Source organism: Sarcophilus harrisii, chromosome 2, assembly GCF_902635505.1.
Source record: "Sarcophilus harrisii chromosome 2, mSarHar1.11, whole genome shotgun sequence".
Lineage (NCBI taxonomy): Eukaryota > Metazoa > Chordata > Mammalia > Dasyuromorphia > Dasyuridae > Sarcophilus > Sarcophilus harrisii.
Genome location: NC_045427.1, coordinates 418,561,342 through 418,581,764, shown reverse-complemented (window position 1 = coordinate 418,581,764; position 20,423 = coordinate 418,561,342). Strand labels below are relative to the sequence as shown.

Here is a 20,423-nt window from a genome sequence, read left to right as displayed (position 1 = left end):
AGTTCTTTGTGACTCCATTTGGCGTTTCCTTAGCAGTGGTACTGGAAGTCATGCATTTTTCAGCTCATTTCATAGATGAGGAAATGAGGCAAAAAGAGTTGAGTGACTTGCCCAGCTAGTAATTATCTAAGGCTGAAACTGAATTCAGAGGAGTCTTTCTAACTCCTGGACTGGTACTCTATCCACTTCACTCCTTCATTAAATTCCCTCCCTTTAAGCCCTAGATAAGGTCATCTCCTCCCTTGAACCTTCCCTAACCCTTTATAGATCCTAAATCTAGAAAGGAACCAGTTCCTTTTGGATTGGTCTTATCCCATATTGGATTTTAAGTATATGAAAACAAGGTCTGAAAATTATCTATTTTTGTATCCCCAGTATCCAGTATAGAACTGTATACTTAGCAAATGCTCAACAAATATTTCTTGAATTAAATTGGTGCCTGATAGGAGGTAGGACTGTTAACTCTAAGTATATTTTTTAAACTCTTTGATGGGGGGCCATATTTAGCTTAAGTTGGGAAATAAGAATCACAGACATTGGGCAGTGTTTAGGCAGCAAAGACTTCTGATTGGATTCATAGTTCAGGAATAAAATAGGAAGCTAAAACTGAACTGATCAACAGGTACCAAACAATCCAAAGTGAGATGATAAGGGAGCACTTACCCACCCTCTTTGAATTCAAGTCAGCTGGCTGAATGGACATTCCAGGCTTCTAAAAGAATGGACAGTTGTGATGATGGTGATGCTGTTAACAAACTGCAAAGTTGTAGAGATTGGGATTTATTCTAAAAGACTGGAGCTGGATAAATGCCATTCTGATTTTCAAATTGAAAAGAAGGTAAATTCAGAAGAGATAGAGCAATGAATTGGATTCCTGCCATGCTGTAAAACATATATTGTTACAAGTATGGTTCTTGAAAACTTAGAAAAGAAAGGGAGATTACTAAAGATTACCATTACTATGGTCCTCATAAGTAGATTCATCAAGCCAGAGTATTACTTAGCTTTCTGTTTTCATTCATTCATTCACTGGCTTATTTGTTTTAATGAGAGTACCAGACTGGTAAATTAAGGAGATGCCATGTAGTGTATATGGATTTCAGCAAGCTATTTGGTGGGAATCTCTCCATGTTACCTCATGGCTGAGATGGCAAGATATGGTCTAGGACTTAGCTTCTTAAACTGTGGGTTGATACCCTATACAGGGTCTCATACCTAATGTAGGAATCACATAATTGTAATTTATCACTAAATGTTTGATTTGCATACCTATATACCTGGCATATAGATATAAAATTTTCACATAAAAATTTCTTGGGCAAAAAAGAGTCATGAATAGGAAAAGTTTAAGACGCACTGGTCTAGGAGATAAAACAATCTTGTGGGTTTAGCGAGGTGGTGAGAGTCCTGGATGTGGGGTCAGAAAGCCTCAAAGAGCACTTATAAGCTGGGTTCTGGGTTCCTCAGAATTCATGCTGCTTCCTGGTTGCAGGGATGGCTCAAGTTCTGTACATCTCAAGAGTGACTGGCATGACCCCTTTGGAAGTGGAAGAAAGAAAGAAGTTGGTTTCCTTTGGGGGCTCCCCGCCCTTGAGAGGCGCCTGTCATAAGGTGTGAGCACGTCATGCACAGACTGTGGTAAGTAGAATGCTTTTTCTCCTTCTGTACTTTGGGGCTATTTTCACACACTTCTGTCACACTATCAATGCTGGTGTGATAGATTTTTTTTTTAAGTGTGAGGTTTTCAGCAGCCAGAATTAGAGCAGGCTCTGAGCGCATCCTGGAATACTTGGGATTTGGACAGAAGAAACTTTGTGTTCCACCAAGGCTAGCATATGGTGCCTTAGAGTCTGTGGCTTGGGAGGGCTTAGATGAAATTTTAATAAATTAACATGTCATGCGTTAGCAGCAGTTCACATGTGCTTTATTACTTACAGGGTATTCTATTCATAGAATAGAAGCATCATGGTATAGTGGATAGAGTCCCAGACTTGGAGTCAGGAAAAAACTGGGTTCAAATCCTGCCTTTAAAACTGAAGAGCCTGGGCAAGTAATAGCTCCATAGAGACAAAGAGGACTTGCATATTGTCATGGATGGGTTGTGATCAGCCAGAGATTGGGAAATCATAGAGCCTTCCTAGGACATTCTATTTTCCATCTCTATGGCTCTGCTTGAGCTGTTCCAACATACCTAAAATGAACTCCTTCCTCTCCCCACAGCCCTTTATATATAGTTATCTGATTATAAATTTAAAGCTGGAACAGATCTTAGAGATCATCTAGATTAATCCCTACATTTTATAGATGAATAACTGAAGTCTAGGAAGGCTAAGGACTTTGCTCAAGATCACACAAGTATAAATTATAGAATTTGAATTCACATCCTCTGACTCCAAGTCTGTTGTTCTTCCCATTGTGCTACCTCTCCCTCTCTCTAGCTTCCTTTGTGACACAGTTGCAGTACTCCCCAGCTGCAACACTCTCTCCCCAGCTGTTAGGCCCCTTTCCTCCAGAATTACTTTGTATTATTCCGTATATGATATTGTATATATAAATTATGCATGTATCTTTGTGTTCTACATGTATTTGTGTATGTGCTGTTTCCCCTGATAGAATATAAGCTCCTGGAGGTCAGGGACTGTTTAATTTATCATATTCTGTATCCCTGGCATGGTTCCGGGCACAAAATAGATGCAAATAAATGCTTGTGGATTGGTACTTGCTGATCCCTTGCAATATTACCCAGTGACTTATGGTACAAGTCAGCAAGGACCATTTTGTCCTCAGAAGTGAGGGGTTTGGACTCTCCTCCAGTTCTGACACTCTGTCATTTTGTGATTGGTCTAAAGGGTTAGGCCCCTGGGTAAAGGAGCAGGAGTCGAGCAGAAAATGGAAGTTGAGGATCTTTCCCCTTGCTTTGTTGAAGGCTGAAACCACTCTTGAAGGATTACAGTTTAGGCTGCCTGGTATTATCAGGGCGTCCTGCTGAAGAGGCAGCATCGGGTCAGGGTCTTGACGTTCCAGCCATTTGAGGTAACATGGGACGTGATAGAAAACCCAAGCAGCTCGTTTCTTTGCTCCGGCCTCCAATCCCAGAGGCAGGGGAGATTAATCTCCACTCTGTCAATCTTGCGACTGCAGCCCACACCAGGATAAGCCTGCAGCGTGCTGAATGCTAACCCAGACACGGGGTTCCAGCCACTGCCTGATGCAGTATCAAACGGCAGCCAGCAGCCCAGCTCTCTTCAGGCAGTCTCCTCTCCTTGTTTGGCATTTCCAGGTCACTTGCCTTCTCTCTGTCACAGTGCCTGAAGCTGCCTCCTGGGAGTATCCCATAGCACCCGTCTCCACCCCCCGGAATGCAGGAGTGCATGCTAAACACCCTCCCAGCCTCCTCACACAGAAGGAGCCATTCACAAGTACAACGTGGCCCAGCTGCAGAGCAGTTTCCAGGTCAGACTTGGGGCTTTCCAAAGCTAGTCCTCCAGAGGAAAAACTAACATTGGCACTCCAGGCCCAGGAGGAGCCCTGCCTCCTCCTGGCATCCCATTCACGCAATTTCTGAGCTGCTGTCTGAAGCTTGGCCTAGGGAGCTGTTAGAGACATTGAGAGGGTCCCTCTAGGGTCTCCCCCACTTAGCTACATCCTCCTATGAAAAATAGTGTGGGAGAGGTGACAGGTTAGTGGATATAAACATCCACTAGCAGGAGTATCTGGCTGCAGTTGTCTTCTGATGCACTTGGATTCTGTGACCCTGTTGTTGTTGTCAAGTCGTTTGGGGCTCTAGGTGACCCCAGTTTGGATTTTCTTGGTAAAGATATTGGAAAGGTTTGCAATTTTCTTCTCCAGTTTATTTTACGATGAGGAGACTGAGGCAATCGGGGTTAAGTGGCTTGCCCAGGGTCACTCAGCTAGGAAGTGTCTGAGATTGTATTTGAATTCAGTTCTTCCTGACCACTGGCCTGGCACTCCATTCACTATGCCACTCAGCTGCCTCTGTGATTCTAGGGAAGTCATTTTACCTCTCAGTGGTAAAGATGACTCTCTAGGTCCATTACAGATGCAGTTTAGTATAGTGAAGAGGACCCTGCCTGTAAAATTAGGAGACCTGGATTCAAATCCTACCTCTGACACTTCTGGACAATTCATTTAGTGACTCAAGATTGATTTTTCCAACTATGAAATGAAGACATTGGACTCCATGGCCCCTACAGTCTCTTTCCAATCTAGATCTATGATCTTGTGATTTTTATGAGTTACAGAAGAGCTGCTAGTCTCTATCAGTAGAATATGTTTTCCACTGAGGAAAGTGAAATCCTGGCAGACAAAGAAGAAATACAGTATAAACCCCCACAGAATCACAGAATGTCAGAACTAGAAAGGATCTTAAAGGTCATCTGATCTCTAGCTTCTTAAACTGTGGGTTGCAACTCCATATGGGGTCTCATAACTGAATATGAGTCACAAAATTATGATTTATTATCAGTAAATGTTGGATTTGTATACCTGTTTCATATAGATCTATACCTGGGGTAATATAAAAATTTCTTGGGCAAAGAGGGGTCATACCCAAAGCATGCAGCAAAGTTTGAACCTGATCTCTGCTCTTTTCACTTTGCATTTAAAAAGGAAGTAACCAGTTGTCTTGTTGCTTGCACAGTCCTGCTAGGTTGTATATAAGGGATCTGAGAAGCTTATTGTCTTATTTTGATTTTCCCCCCTCCTACCTCTGTGCTTTGGGGACATATAGCATCATATTTACATTTTTTCTTTCCCTGGGTCTGATGAATGGGAAGACATCTCTGCCAAAAAGCATGTTGGCATTTTCTTTTCCATGGTCAGTCATTTAAATTAGTGATGTGATTCTTACCACTCTAGGAACTCTGATCCCCTTTAAGGTCAGCTGTTCTCTCCTTGCTAATCCCTGGGCTACCCCAGCTGTCTCTCCTCTCTGCTCCTTAGCTCTTTTTTTGGTTATAAATTACCTTATTTATTTATTTCCTCAATAGTATTTTATTTTTTCCAAATATATATAAAGACAGTTTCCAATATTCATTTTTATAAGATTTGGGGTTTCAAATTTTTCTCCCTCTTTACTTTCTCTCTCCCTGAGAGAGCAAGCTATATGATATAGGTTAAACATAAATAGTACTTTTAAACCTATTTCCTTATTTGTCATGTTGTACAAGAAAAATCAGACCCAAGGGGGGAAAAACCACAAGAAAGAAAAAGCAAACAAATTTTTTAAAGGTGAAAATATTGTGCTTTGATCTATATTCAGTCTCCATTGTTCTTTCTCTAGATGTGCATAGCATTTTCTATCCCAAGGCTATTGGAATTGTCTTGAATCACTATCTTGATGACAAGAGCCAAGTCTATCACATCTGATCATCACATAATGTTGCTGTTACTGTGTACAATGTTCACTTGTTCTGCTTACTTCACTCAAGTGCTCCTTACCTCTTGCTTAATATAAAACAAATAAACAAATGCTTTGCTGAGGGCTTTTGCCTTCATATTGCAGTCATTCTTAACCTCCGGTTTGGATTGAAAATTGTTATATGAAAAGGAAAAACAATTAAGTAAAAATATCAGATAGAGAAAGCTTGTCTGATGGTTGAATACAATATTCTATACTATCACATTCCTGCCTTCTCCCTCTGGGACCTGGGGTAGAGAGAGACAGAAGCCTTGAAAATGCTTAAGACAAAGAACAATTCTGAGGAAGAAGTTATCTAGAGACTGATATAGATCCTCCTGAAGCCAGTTAAGATTTTTAGAAGCCCCAATTAAAGGCAAGGACATGTAACAGAGGATGAATATTGAAGGGTGGCATGGTCCCATAATAACTATGACAAGTATAAAGTTTGGAATATCACAGGATTGGCAAGGAAAGCTGAAGGTAAATAGAGAAGTATAACATCAGAGAATCCATTGGCATTCTGCCCTGAATCTTCTCTCTCTCCTTCTCAGCATTGGCTCTTCCCTTTCAGGCCACTGACATATTTAGGTTTTTTCTTATCTTCAACTTGGCTTGCCTTTGTTTTACTCACTCCTTTTAGCTGCCATCTTATTTCTCTTTTCCTTTTCATCAATGAAGTGCCAAAAGATGTAATCAACTGTACTTGCTTTCTCTGTTCCCTCATCACACACTCAGTGTAACCTCATCACTGTACTTTGGGTTCCATGCCTACCTATTCTATTGAAACTGCCCTTTCTAATCTTGTAGTGACCCCATTAACTAATTCCCATTGACTTATCCTCCAGTCTCTTCTCAATTTTCACATTTTTCAATCTCTCTAATGTATTTACCATGGTTGACCACCCTTTTCTTACAATTCTCCCTTCTCCTAATTGTTTTTGCCTCTCCAAAGGAAGACCTGAGTATTTCAGTGACAGGTTTCCCTTTGAAACAGACTGACTGGTATTTTCCCTAATCTGAGACAAGCAGAAATCACCTCCTTTCAGATTCCAGTGGAGCAGGTTGCAGAGTCATAGCCTTGAGTCCATTCTCCGCTTCTGAAGCTGTGACAGGTGCTTCTTAGAAAAAAAAAGAATTTTCTAAGCTTTTCCCCTACTTCTATCCTCCTCCCTCTCATCTCCTCAGCTGATAAAGCTTAAACAGAAGCCTGGATTTCACCATTTCATGCAACTAATCACTGCCCATTTCTCAGAAGACTAATGGAAAGCCTCCTTAATCTGTCTGTAAAATGAGCTTCTAACAGATAAACAGAAGGAACTTTGAAGTTAAATCTTCTAGGTTACCCAGAGACATCCAGAAAGGCAGCCTTCATGCCTTCTGCTCAATGCCGTTTTTAAAGGAACAAGTTGACCCAGAAAGGATTATGTGTTCTAAATGTGTGTAAAAAGGTGATTAGGAAAAAACAAAGTCTATGCAACTAGAGGTATAGATCCAGGGAGTTAGTGCCAGAAGGGACCTTTGGGAAAAACTCCTACCCTCTCTCCCCCTCCAGAACCACCATTTTGGTAGATTGAGATTGTTACAGCCAGAAGGGAGTTTCTAGATCACCTCATCCTGACAATCTCAGTCAGTCTATGATACCAACCTCTTTCTGATGATTTATTTTCTCTTTTTTTACAGATAAATTTTGTTTTGATACATTCTACAAAATCCCAACACACAATTAGTGGCTATAATTCCTAAAAGATAATCAAATAATAGATGAATAAAAGAGAAAGGGAGTAATTGCTAGCACTCCTCTGCTTCTGAGGATTCTTGGTTTTCTCTAAGGCTTAGGGAAGAGGCCACCTTCTATAGGAATCCTTCCTTGTTTCTTTCTAGTTGTTAGCATCCCTCAAATACCAGCTAGGTAGCACAGTGGATAGAGTGTCTAGAGTTAGGAAGGCTCATCTTTCTGAGTTCAAATCCAGCCTCAGATACTCATTAGCTGTATGTGACTCTAGGCAAGTCACTTAACTGTTTGCCTCAGTTTGCTCATCTGTAAAATGAGAAACCATTCCAACATTTCTGTCAAGAAAATCCCAAGTGTGATCATAAAGAGTGAGACAAAGACTTTTTGGAGGAGGGAAGGGATCAGTTCTGTCTTTGTCTTGCTAGTGCCTGGCATATTGCAGGATCCAATGAGTGTTTGACATAGATATGATACAACAGTAGTTTTTCTGTTTGTTAAAAAAAGAAAGATCAAATGATGCTTTAGAAATTATTATAAACATTGTCCAATATGTTTGTTTTGAGTTTTGGTGCTATGGATGTAGTGCATTTTGAATGACCACATATGTTATTCTTTTGGTTCTACCTTGTTGATTTTGGAATCCTGAACTTGGAATCAAGAATAATAGCTAGCATTTATATAGTGGTTTAAAAAGTTTGAAAAGCATTTTACAAATACTATCCATCTGATCCTCATAACAACCTTGGGAATTAGCATTATTCACATTTTACAGATGAAGAAACTGAGATAGGTGGAGATAAGTGACTTGTCTGCCTTAGTTTTCTTAGTCATAAAATGGGAATAATAATAGCATCTCTCTCTCAGGATTGCTGTAAGGATCCAATAACATTTGTAAAGTTTTTTTTTTTTTTTTTGCAAAACTTAAGCTATTATTTCAAATTCATGTTTTCCTAATTCCTGGTCTAACATCCTTTCTTACTGTCACCTGTCTCTATAAGAAGACTTGAGTGCAAATTTTGCCTCAGACACTGTGTGATACTGATCTCACTTATCCATTCTGGGCTTTAGTTTCCCCATTTGTAACATGAAAGGGTTGGACTTGATGACTTCTAAGGTCTCCTTCAGCTTCTGAACCTTTGATCACATGTACCTTGGTCCTCTGTCTACTGTATCACACTGTCCCAAGTCTTCCCACATGTCTTCCTAAACCTCTTTGAATTTTTTATCATCATCCTTTATGGCTTTGTAAGAGACTTGCAGATATCATAGCATGTTCAGCCAATATTGGCCCCAGTCATTAGGAGCGTAATTTATTTCTGGCTTTTCACTGTTATAAATCATGTTTCAATGGCCATATTCAAACAGATAAGTTTTTTTGAGGTTATCAGTTCCTTATTGAGTTCTGACAAATCTAAGGGCATTGTCAATTCTAAGTCCCATGATCCTTGAGTTCCATCAGGCAGATAGATAGTGGCAGGGTTTGTTTCAGATTCTCTCCTGGACAGAGATCTGATAGGGACTTGGAATTAATTTAGAAAGTGGGAGGCCTGACTGAGGCTTCATTGAGAAGAGGGAGAGGAGAAAAGCGAAATATAGGAAAACAAGTCTCCTTGTAGAAAATAATGACTGACCAGTTCTGATGGATCAGGCCATCCTCAGCAACGAGATCAACCAAATCATTTCTAATGGAGCAGTAATGAATTGAACTAGCTATGCCCAGAAAAAGAACTCTGGGAGATGACTAAAAACCATTACATTGAATTCCCAATCCCTATATTTAGGCACACCTGCATTTTTGATTTCCTTCACAAGCTAATTGTACAATATTTCAGAGTCTGATTCTTTTTCTACAGCAAAATAACGTTTTGGTCAGGTATACTTATTGTGTATCTAATTTATATTTTAATATATTTAACATCTACTGGTCATCCTGCCATCTAGGGGAGGGGGTGGGGGGGTAAGAGGTGAAAAATTGGAACAAGAGGTTTGGCAATTGTTAATGCTGTAAAGTTACCCATGTTCATATCCTGTAAATAAAAGGCTATTAAATAAAAAAAAATAATGACTGAGAAGATCATTTCCCCTTCTGGTCTGCATCCAACAATAAAGCAGTTTCTGGCTAATTTCCCATTTTAATTTCTGAGGCATGGAAAGTTTAGAAGTAGAATTTATGGAATAAATAACTTTGGGAGGATGCAAGCAGTGTGCATCTAGGAGAAGGTTTTGTAAACTGGGACTTTAGTTTTCATAGGAAATGTGGCCCCGGACTGGGATCACACAGATTTACTATGTGCTTTTGATGGCCTTTCAGAATGAAGGCTGGGAGCTGCAGATTTAGCAGAGTTTGGGGAGGACCTTAGAGGTTGAACTAACTACCTCTTATATTTTAGAGGAGGAAACAAGCCAAAGAAGGCTTGTCAATTTCCCCATTATGCTGATATAATTTTTATTTTAGCTGTTTAAATAAAGATTAGAAAGCAGTCAACTGCTTTGGAAACCACCCAGGTATCTCCATGCCTGTCCATAATGCCCAGGGATTGTATTACTCAAATGTAGCCACAAACTTCTGTAAACTCATATCGGAAACTTTCCCCTGGCACAAAGGACTTTTCTATCTCTTAGAAGATTTCTTATTTTTTGAAATAGTTACCTCCTCGATCATTATACACTTCAACAACAATAATATATGATGATCAATTCTGATGGACGCAGCCCTCTTCAACAATGAGAGGATCCAAATCAGTTCCACTTGATCAGTAATTAACAGAACCAGCTACACCCAGAGAAAGAACTCTGGGAAATGAGTATGGATTACAACATAACATTTCTATTCCCTCTGTTTTTGTCCGGTTGCATTTTTGTTTTTTCTTCTCAGGTTATTTTTACCTTCTTTCTAAATGCGATTTTTCTTGTGCAGCAAGAAAACTGTATAAATATGTATACATATATTGGATTTAACATATACTTTAACATATTTATGTTAAATGCCCCTGCTCTGGGCATCTCCCTTATGCTACAGTTCATGCCACTCTCTGGCTTATGGAAACTCGCAGTGACCAGGAATACCCCACTAATCTCTTCCTTAGCAGGCCTCTGTCCCTCCTTGAATCAGAGTGAATTTTACAGTCAAATATTCTTTTCCCCAAGCATCCAGGCAAGGTGGCACCTGCCCATATCATTGTCTTCCATAAGTGTAGAAGCTTAGCATAGCTCCCACCCAGTTTCCACCATCACCAAATGAATGGGCTGTTCAGTTTCTCCAGGCTTGTTATAGGAGATGTGGGAGAGCCAAGAGTTTTCCTGGCATTCTCATAGCTTGGAGGAGGAGTCATTTTACTGCCTCTACTACCTTGTTTTCTCCTTGCCTGAGCTTCCCACAAGTAGCTATGCCTAAGGTAGAAGGGACAGTGAGAGCAGGCTATAAATGATTTTTATGTAGGGGATTTTTGTTAGCACACTCTTTCCTGCATTATTCTTATTAACATTAATGGGAACTCTCCATGCACATTATGAGGAAGCAACAGATCATATTTCTTAATTGACTCCTTCGCTACCCTGACATATCCTTGGTCCGTGAAGTGGTAGGGGCACATAACATCTATTAATTCTCTGTCTGTTGCTGTTACTGCCTCAGAATCTGGAAAAGCTGGAGCTGGAGCTTTTCAGGCACCTCCTGTATGTCCCTTCAGGACCCCCACCCTATTAATGCATTAAGGCTTCATGTCTGTCTTTGACCCAAAGGAACCCTGTTGACTGTTGCTGTGAGTCAGGCCATGGAGCATGGCAGTTATCAGCAATGATGGGTGATCTGTGTAGAATAAATAGGCCAGTGCATGATCAGCTCCCAGAGAGGGACCTCTCCAGGCAGAGGCACAAATGAGACATAAGTAATACATGTGCCACACCAGAAATCTTTTGTTAGTTGAGAAACAATATGGAATTGGATTTAGTGAGCACTATATTTACATGATAGGAATGAGGTGATCTTGGCCTTTCTAAAAAGTCCAAGCGGGAACTCTTTTCATTAATATATCTATTTCTGAACCAGAGACAGCTCTGAACTTAATTTTTTTTAAAGATAATTCTAATTCACTGTGATAGTTGTCCCTTAGAATCCTATATATTTCATTTTATGCATTTAAAAACATTATTCTAAGAATAGGTCCCTAGATTCACCAGACATATCAGCAATTCTTTGGTCTCAGAAAATTGCCTAGAATACTGAGATATATCGAGCAGCTAGATGGCACAGTGGATAGAGTATTAGGTCTGGAGTCAGGAAGACTCATCTTCCTGAGTTAAAATCTGATCTCAGACACTTTACTAAGTTGTGTGAGCCTGGACACGTCACTTAATCCAATTTGCAACTATAAAATGAGCTGAAGAAAAAAATGGCAGATTGCTCCAATATTTTTGCCAAGAAAATCCCAAATGGTATTACAAAGAGCTGGACACAACTGAGAAATGACTCAATAACACTAAGAGGTGGAATAATTTGGCCAGAGCCATACATTTAATATGAGTGAGAGATAGTACTTGAACTCAGATCTTCTTGACTCTGAAGCTGGCCAATAATACCATCCCACAAATGACCCCCACATCACAAAGTGAGCTAGTGGTAGAGAGGGAACACAGACATACATCAGATGTTGTGTATGATCTCATTACTAGAAAACTAATGAAGAAATCCTCATTATTTATGCTGTTCTCCTTCAATAGAACACAAGCTACTTGAAGTCAGAAATGTTTCATTTTCTCTTTGTATTCCCATACCTAGCATTGTAATAAGTACTTAACAAATACTTGTTGGGTGAATGACTGAAGGAAACAGATTTAAGAAGTATGTAAAGGAAGCAATCAGCAGGTCTTGGTAACTAATTGAATGAGAGGTGAAAAAAGGAGAAAAATGAAAAATAACCATGTTTTGAACATGGGAGATGTTGAACAGTGGCACCAAAGACAGAAATAGTCAAGTAGGAGGAAGGAGCAGGTTAAGGGAGAGAGCTAAAAAGTCTTGTTTTGTGTGTGTTGAATTTAAGGTGTAAATTGGAATGTTGCAGTAGAAATGTCCTGGAGATAAAGATGTGAATCTGTGGCTCAGAAACCTGATTAAGATTAGAAATACGGATCTGAGTCATCTGTGTAGAAGAGTACTTGAAGAGCAAATGAAATTGGAAAAAGAAGAAAGCACAAAAAGTAAAGTGAAAGGTCAAGAATAGACTCTTAAGAAGCCAGAAAGAGGATGAGGAGCTGAGAAAAAGAAACAGAAAATAGGAAGAGGCTTAGATGAATTTGTGTCTCTGAAACCAAGAAAAGACAGAATATCCAGAAGGAAGAGACAGTTAAAAATAAAAATACTTTAAAGTCTGCAAAGCACTTTATTCACAATAAATCTATGAAATAAGTAATTTGAGTATTATTTTTGCTGTTTTTTTTTAAACTAGAGAAAGTAAGTTTCTTCCTCATAGATGCATAGTGTAGTGAGTTATCAAAACTTGGAACTTGAATCCAAGTCTTCTTGCTTCATGTATGATATTCTTTCCTCTGGACCATTGACATTCTACCAAGGTTCAAAGAGAACAAAAAGAGGTTTGGTCATTGAGAAATGGTTAGGATCTTTAATAGAGCAATATCAACGAAATTGTGGTATTGAAAACTGTATTGCAAGGGGTTGGAGAAAAATTGAGTGGTGATAGTCTCAGAGCTATATAGATTATAGAAAACTTTAAAACATTGAGCCATTAAAGAGAGGAGACAGAAGGTAGTAGCTGGGAAGACCAAGAGATCAAGGAAAGGTGGTTTTAATTTTTGCTTGATCACTGAGGAGACTTAAGTATGTTTGTAGTCTTGTGGGGAAAAGCTAGTGAAGAGGATGGTATTGAAGGTGATAGAAAGAGAGGGACTAGACTTGTTCTACTTGGACACAGAAAGCAAAAAGAGCAATGGGTAGAAGTTGAAGAGGTATATTGAGGCTGAATGCCAGGGAAATCCTACAGCAAGGAATAACTGACCCAAAGTGGAATGGATCCCTTCACACCAGACGTATATTTGTAACCAGAGGCTGGATGACCACTTGATGGAGCATCTCTTTTGAGTATGGGTTGGACCACATGACTGCTTCACAGACCCTTTCTGCTTTCATTATATGATTCCTTGAAGAGACAAGAATTCCTGTAGGTCCTCTGACTTACCAAACTGTATGCCTGCCAAGAGAAAAATACAGAGACAGAGACAGTGGTATAATTCATTCTTAGTGAACTAAGGCTGATTCCTGGTGATTATCTCTTTCTCTTCTAAAGATTCATAGACCATTTAATTAATAATCCATTCTAGAAATTTAACAAGAATCAAACCTAAGCTGGGTAAAATCTAGTTTTAACTGTTGAAACATTTGCCTGTCTACTGATTTTGGGCATTTTGCCCACTCACCCCCAACTACCCAAAGATTATATCATATTATCAACACTTATGGAAATAAATTCATCATAGCAGATGAAAGTGGTTTAAGCTGTCTGCAAGAATGTTTTATTAATACCCAGTAGTGGAGCCATATTGTTTTATGGGCACGCTTTTAAGCTGTGTATATTTTTGATGGTGTGAAATCTTTGTGACCATCATGGATAATTCTCTTTCCTATTTCAGCCCATGTTACTGCCTAGAATATTAATTTCACATTTGTTAACTTTGAAGGCTTTTAAAAGGCATCCTTAAACCTATACATATCAACAACAAGAGTGTTACACTGCTGAGGTTGCTTATCTAAAAGAACGGGTGTTATTTTTTTTCAGAGACAAAACTAATATGTGCCGGTAAGAAGTATCCTCTGGAGATAATATGGAAATTGAGTTAAAAATGAAATATGGAATGCATGTTTGCTCAGAGCACCCGTGGTTCTTTATCCAAACGCACTGTGGCAGCGAGCCATTGTTTATGGCCCCTGGGGAGTTCCATTCAATCAGCCACATGAAATGATGATTATCGGAGGGAAAGACCAAATATTTATGTCACCCCACAACCCCCACACCATGCATGCTGACGTGATTGTCAAATAGCCTTGGAATATCTGTCAGTGCAATTGAAGGCCAAGCCTGGGTTCTTGTAGGTAGTGTCCTTCGTTATAACAGTTTGACATTGTAATCTGTAAAATGCTGGGAGAGGGGGTGGACTAGACAACATCTCATGGCTTTCCCATTTCTACATTACTAATCCTGTGAGTTTTTCTAAAATCATGTAACACTGAATCAGATCATAGAATCATAGGTTTAAAACTGGAAACAACATAAGAAGTCCTCTAGTCCAATTCTCTCATTTAAAAGGTGAGAAGGAAAATTACTTGCTCAAAGTCACATGAATGATACACAACAGAGCTGAGAATTGGATTCAGGACCTTTGGTTCCAAATGCATCATTTTAACTGTAACACACTTCTTCTTCTATAGGATGAACATTCTGCATGGTAATGGTCCCCAGAAACTGGTGCTGACATAAGTTTGGAGGGGGGGGGATTTTGAATCATTTATTAGCCTACCTGACCTCTTCTAAGGAATGCTGAAACTAAAGAATGACCAAGCACCTTTCTGGAGCCATAGGCCTATTTGCAGATTACCGCAGAAAGATTTTCTTTTTCTAGACATTTATTTATTACAAAAGGAGAATTTTCATCTGTGATTTTCTGCAGTCACAGGGAATAGATCTGACTTTATTTGTTACAACTTGCTGATGACACTGTCGAAGCTTAAATAAACCTGACAATAGCTCCTGTAGCCCTTAGAAGTCAACCAGATGAAGCAAATGCTTGATTAAAATTCATATCTCCCCTCTGCATCCCAGGATAATTAGGACTGAGCTGTGTTTAAAGTTGACCTTTGTGATTTTCTTGGGAAGAATCCTAGCTGTATATAAAGGTGGCAGCCAGAGAGACTTTGGGGAAGGACAAAAAAGAAGTGACCCCATTTTTCCATTTTCTTTCTAATATAAGAAGCTTGTGTAACTAGCGCCAAACTCCTGTTTGGTAGGTGTTGGCCCCCTGACTCCCTGAAATATTTTCATTGCACCTGGGCAATGCTTCCCCCTCTCAGAAAGATGCCAAAAGGAAATTAAATTCACTCACTGTTGGGTGAATTTCATTTTTAATCTCGAATTTCTGATCTTTTGTTTTCCTTTGGTTATTTTCAATATCAGACTTAGAGATTGCCAGAAACTATATTTCAGAAGAGGCAGGACCATGTAGCAGAGAAAGACATGGACCGAATGAACCAAGGTTCTAAAGCCATATCTGACACTAATTTTGTAGACATGGGCAAGAGGCTTCTTATCTGTGGGCTTTTATTTGCTCATTTCTAAAGTAAAAGATGTACTTCCAGGCGGTGCATTAGATAAAGTGCTGGGTCTAGAAGATCTGAATTCAAATCAGCCTTAGACATGTGACCCTCATTAAGTCACTTACCTCCATTTGCCTCACTTTCCTTATCTGTAAAATGAGCTATAGCAAACTATTTTAGTATCTTTTTTCAAAAAATATCCCAAAAGAATCACTTACAATTGCAATGACTAAACCGCAGTGACAAAAAGTAAGAGACACTGACTTGATTATCTCTAAGGGTCCCTTTCAGGTCAGATAGCTTATGAGTTTTAAACTGTAGAATCCTGAATAAATTTCACTGCTGAGGATTTATGGTAGATTATAGGACCATAGATTTAAAACTAGAAAAGGACCTCAGAGACCACATAGCCCAACCACCTTATTTTTAATAATATTTTTTATTTTCCCAAACACATGGAAAGATAGTTTTCAATATTTACCTTTGCAAAACTTTGGATTTCAAATTTTTCTCCCTCCCTCCCTGCCCCCACCAAAACAGCAAGCAATCTGTTATAAGTTAAACATGTGCAACTCTTCTAAACATATTTCCATATTTATCATGCGATGCAAGAAAAATCAGATCAAAAGGGGGAAAAAATATGAGAAGGAAAAAAAACCACGGGAGAGAAAAAAATACCAACCAAACAAACAACAACAATAAAAGATGAAAATATTATGCTTTAATCCACATTCAATCTCTTTGGTTCTCTTTCTGGATGCAAATGGCATTTCCCTTTCCAAGTCTATTGTAATTGTCTTGAATCATCTCATTGTTGAAAAGAGCCAAGTCTATCACAATCAATCATCACATAATTTTGTGGTTGCTGTATACAATGTTTTCTTAGTTCTATTCACTTCACTCAGCTTCAGTTCATGTAAGTCTTTCCAGGCTTTTCTGAAATCAACCTGCTCATCATTACTTATAGAACAATAATATTCCATTATATTCATATACCATAACTAATTCAGTCATTCCCCAACTGATGGGCATCTACTCAGTTTCCAGTTCCTTGCCACCACAAAAGAACTGCTTCAAACATTTTTGCACATGTGCATCATTTTCTCTTTTTCATGGTCTTTTTAACATATAGATCCAATAGTGAAACTGCTGGATCTAAAGGTAAGCACAGTTTGATAGCCCTTTGGGCATAGTTCCAAATTGCTTTCCAGAATCCAACCCCCAAATTTTGAGATGAAGAACTGAAATCAAGAGAGTTTAAATGACTTGGCCAAAGTCATGCATAAAGTAAGTAGCTGAGATAGAAATCAATTCACTTTGATGCTTTTCCTATTATACCACACTAAAATTTTCTCAGATTTAAACTGGAAAGCTTCAGTGGAAAATTGAATTGAGCATTAGAAAATAGTTCTGACTTGCACCCTCTTTCCCCTAACCATTCCTCTGCTTTAAAGGAAGTCTTTATGAAGGAGTAGAAGAAAGCCAGATCTAACTCAGATAATATAAGCCTCTGAAGTCAATTAATCAAAAACTTGAATAAAACTCATATCTTATCACTGTGTGTTACTGAATGGAAGAGAGGAAGAGATAGAGAAGAAAAAACCCATAATAATTTATACCAAATGCCAAGCTAGTGGTGCAGAGAATTTCAATTTGCTTATCCAAAAGGTAGGATTGGGAGAGTAAGGTTTTCTGGTACAGTAATTTCTCCTGGCACCCAGGCTGGGCTGAATGCCACTGCCCCCCACACATACAGTGGAAGGAGAGTATATCCCCAGAAGATATAGAGTAGCCTGGATTAGTTTCAGTGGCATCTTTTGGCTGATTGCTGGGTCAAGTCTTAGTAAGCACTTGCCAAGAATATTGTAAAGCAGATTCCTGTTGGATTAGATTCAATTCAATTCCACTCACATTTAATAAAGTTTGGTTAAACATGGGCCCATATTATGGAGCTTGAAGTCTAGTATAGGGCTATATTACATGAGCAAATAACTAATATCAAAATAAACAGGTAAATATATGAGAGGAGCACAAACAAAATACTCAAGTCCAAGGGACAAAAGCTTATTAATTATTGGGGAATTAGGGAAGACCTTTTGAAGAAGATGGCATTTGTGTTGGACATTGGGGAGAATTTCAGTGCACTAAGGGAGACAGGAATTCATTTTTCCTATAATTTAAAGGCAATGTGGATTAAAACTGAATGTAATCTTAGAATTTAATAAATTACTATCCATTTACAGATAAGGAAATGGAGACAGAAAAATAAGTTGTCTTCAATATTTTTGGTTTAAGACTTGTTTTTTCAAAAGAGAATCATCACACCATTATAGCTCTTTTTTAAAAAGTGCTTACAATTCTTTACTGGGTATTTATGACCTCTTTTTGTATCCTTGGCATTTGATAGGGCCCTGAATTTAACAAATATTTATTGATTTATTATTGATTGATATAACTCAATTGGGAAGGGGTAATGTAAATGAAAGTGGATGTGATAGTAAATAGGAGGTTTACCCATTGGAGGCCCTGAAGAAGTAGAGGAGAGGTGAGGATTTTTTTGGCAGATCTGGACAGTTGCTTTCAAAGGCATCAGCTAGTTTGGTCTGAGTAAAGTACCACACAGAGAGTTACCGGGAGCCTCTCTTTATACCAGGCTGATGAGTGGGATTTGTGGGCCTGGATAAGGAATTCAAGCTAAGAAAAGCCTACACATTTTGATGGAGAAAACTTTTTTTTTCTCAATAGTATTTTATTTTTCCAATACATGTAAAGATAGTGTTTTACCATTCATTTTTGTAAGATTTTGAATTTCAAATTTTTTCTCCTTCTCTCTCTTACCTACTCCCTCCCAAGATAGAAAGCAATCAGATATAGGTTAAACATGTAAAGTCATTTTAAACACATTTCCACATTAGTCATATTGTGCAAGAAAAAATTAGAATAAAAGGAAAAAACATGGGAAAGAAAAAGCAAACAAAAAAGTAAAAATAGTATGCTTCAATCTGCATTTAGTTTCTGTATTTCTTCTTCTGAATATGGATGACATTTTCCATTTCAAGATGATTGAAATTGAATTTGATCATTGTATTTCTTTTTTTTTTAATTTAATAGCCTTTTATTTACAGGTTATATGCATGGGTAACTTTACAGCATTAACAATTGCCAAACCTCTTGTTCCAATTTTTCACCTCTTACCCCCCACCCCCTCCCCCAGATGGCAGGATGACCAGTAGATGTTAAATATATTAAAATATAAATTAGATACACAATAAGTATACATGACCAAAACGTTATTTTGCTGTACAAAAAGAATCAGACTCTGAAATATTGTACAATTAGCTTGTGAAGGAAATCAAAAATGCAGGTGGGCATAGATATAGGGATTGGGAATTCAATGTAATGGTTTTTAGTCATCTCCCAGAGTTCTTTCTCTGGGCGTAGCTGGTTCAGTTCATTACTGCTCCATTGGAAATGATTTGGTTGTTGATCATTGTATTTCGAGAAGAACCAGGGCCATCACAATTGATCACCACATAATCTTGCTGTTACTGTGTACAATGTTCTCTTGATTCTGCTCACTTCACTCAGTACCAAATCATCTAAGTCTTTCCAGACTTTTCTGAAATCAGCCTGTTCATCATTTCTTATAGAACCATAATATTCCATTACATTCACATACTAACTTATTCAGCCATTCCCCAACTGATGGGCATCCACTTAATCATCAGTTCCTTGTCACCACTAAAAGGGCTGCTACAAACATTTTTACACATATGGATCCCTCAAAGATCTCTTTGGGATACAAACCCAGTAGTGACACTGCTGAATCAAAGGGTATGCGCAGTTTGATAGCCCTTTGGGCATAATTGCAAATTGCTCTCCAGAATGGTTGGATCAGTTCACAATTCCACCAACAATGCATTAGTGTTCCAGTTTTCCCACATCCCTTCCAACATTTATCCTTATCTTGCTGTCTTCTTAGTCAATTTGTGAAGTGGAAAACATTTTCCTCCTTAATCAGTGCTTGAGTAAGCTTGGGGTAATTTTCTTATCCTGTTTTAGTTCTGTTTGTCTCCAGCTGCTTGTAAGGGAAAGTGAGTGCCCAGGGGCAGTTGGTCTGTGGTGTCTGGAGATGACAGGGCTGCTGCTACTGGGACCACTCTCTGGACATTTCTTCTATCTTTATTTTAGGCATGAAGTGACCTGATCAAGGTCACCAGGTATTAAGTAGCACAACCAAGATTCAAGCACATTCTTTCTGACTCCAAACCTAGTATCCTTTTCAACATATTGTTCTGAGTTGAGTTCAGTAGGACTGCACAAAAGGCTTAAGAAACTCAACTTGGCCTCTGGCCTAAAGCTGACATTCCAGGGCTAGGAAAAGCACGAGTCAGTATAGAAGGACAAGAGAATATGGACCATGTTTAGGGAAGGGAGGGTGAATAGTCCAGTTGGGCTGGAACATAAAGTCCAGAAAAGAGATAGTATGAGATGAACTGGAAAAAGGAGGATATTGCCAAGATTACAGAGGTAATCCAGATGAGCCAGAGGATGTTCCTTCTATATCTGTCTCTTTGAAACTATAATGGAGCACGCATGAAGGTCATCAGAGGAAACCCAGGTGCTGCCTAGGATGATGTAGGTATCAGACTGCCAGTTCTTAGCAAAAGAGAGTGTGCATTAGGATCTTGAAGGCACTCCCTCCCTCCCCACCCATCCATACCCACAGGAGAAAATGAGATGCGGAGTTTCTCCTTGTGATAAATGTGTGCTGGAAAAATGGGATGGGAAATTCAATTCAATAAACATTTATGAAATATACTAAAATCATTTTATCACCTTCCTATGTCATCCTCCTTAGATGTCTCGTCCCCCTAAACTGCTGATAATGTTCCCACCCACCCACCCCCAGTGTCCTGGACTTCAGTAGGTTAGTCCATCTTTCACTC

At 38.9% G+C, this 20,423-nt stretch overlaps 1 protein-coding gene across 8 annotated transcripts in view; it reads left to right on the top strand.

Moving 5' to 3' along the window:
• RASGEF1C (RasGEF domain family member 1C) overlaps positions 1-20,423 on the top strand; it is a 186,953-nt gene that overhangs the window by 51,141 nt on the left and 115,389 nt on the right. For 6 of the 8 annotated variants that reach the window (XM_031953806.1, XM_031953807.1, XM_031953805.1 and 3 more), the window contains exon 2: positions 1,493-1,638. The exons of 1 other annotated variant lie outside the window; for it this stretch is intronic. The gene's annotated coding sequence lies outside the window, so the exon portion shown is untranslated. Of the gene's footprint in view, positions 1-1,492; positions 1,639-3,305; positions 3,454-20,423 lie in introns of all 8 variants that reach the window. One more of the 8 variants, XM_031953801.1, reaches the window with a different exon arrangement.